Genomic DNA, 1,477 nt, shown 5'->3' with positions numbered 1-1,477 from the left:
GTCCCAGTTTGGAATGAAAAGAAATTTCAAAACATCAACATTTCCCGCAGAGTGGACATTGTGAGTTTCAACCAACTCTAACAACCTCAAAGCAAGGGATAATCTCTTCCCTGAGAAGTTTATCATCTAAATAGGCAAAGGGTGAGAGAAAGGCTGTATCATTTTATCCCCATTTTTCAGATGAGGAACTAAGAACCATAGATGGTAAAATGTTCAAAAATGACTAAAAGTGACTTAGGAGCCTACGTTTCATTGAAAGGCAAAGTGATTTAGGCTCTGGGAGGGCAGATTTTAAAAGATTTTTGGGCACCTAATGATGGAGGGATATGCCTAGCGGGGTTTTCAAAAGCACCTAGCTGACTAACTCCTATTCTGTGCTTAGGTGCTTTCAAAAATCCCACTAGGCACCTCTCTGCATATTCAGGTGCCTAATGCCTTTAATAATTTGGCAATAAGGGCGCACGCCACTTTTGAAAAGGGGACTGAGATTCCTAAGTCACATAGGGTACGTCTTCACTGCATCATAAGCCCACATCTGTGGGACCCAGGTTTGTGGATTCAGTATTTTCAAGCTCATGCTTGAGTATCCGCACTGCATTGTTAACCTGGACCCAGGTCTCACAGCTGGGCTACTGTGTCCACCATGTGCTACGCAGATGTTCTACTTGTCTGCGGCTAGAGCTGCCGCCACACTGCAAAATGACAGGGCTTGGACCCACATCACAGCAGGACTTCGGCTCTGACACATCCCCCTTGCAAGGTCCTAGGACCTAGATCCTGAGTGTTTGTTGATCCGAGTCACAGTGATGTGTGTGTGGATGGAAACAGGGCTTGGGCTCAAACCTGAGTGAGAGCGAGGGCATAGTGTGCAGATGTATCCTGCGGTGATTCTGAAAATTTTATTTATACCCAAGGTCACAGAGGGGCTACGATTGTCTCTGATGACTAGTGATTTTAAATGCCTTAAATTTTAGCTGCCTGACTTAAGACATGTTAAAAGGGGCTCAGTTTTAGAAAGTGCTAAGAACCTGCCTTCTGAAAACCAAACCTTTGTCGGTACCTCCCCCCGGCCATCCAAAATTGCTAGTCTCCTTGGAAAGCCTGGGGTAGAGTTAGGAATTAAACCACTATCTTGTGAATCATTGCCCAATACCTTAATAACATACCTATCCACTTTGTGTGAGGGAGGCAGATCCTTGCACCACTGGTTCGTTTCTTCACCATTTAAGGATGAGGAAGCCGGCTGCTCGGGGCACGTGGGTTCGAGTTTAATTTCCCCTGTGAGTGTCAGGGCATGTGTGCTTGTTCACCAATCAAACAAGCTCCACATGAAAGGCGGGAACATAAACAAACAAAACAAAAAAAGCCAACAGGTTGATCTGGATTACCTCAACGGTCACGCCCTTCTCATTTTATGAACATAGCAGAGCAGGTGTTTGTAATGCATTAGCTAACCCCAGCTCAGTGGAGGCAGGAA

The sequence above is a fragment of the Chelonoidis abingdonii genome, chromosome 26 (assembly GCF_003597395.2).
Source record: "Chelonoidis abingdonii isolate Lonesome George chromosome 26, CheloAbing_2.0, whole genome shotgun sequence".
NCBI lineage: Eukaryota > Metazoa > Chordata > Testudines > Testudinidae > Chelonoidis > Chelonoidis abingdonii.
The sequence above is the reverse complement of the archived record's forward strand: the minus strand, read 5'-3'. Positions refer to the sequence as shown.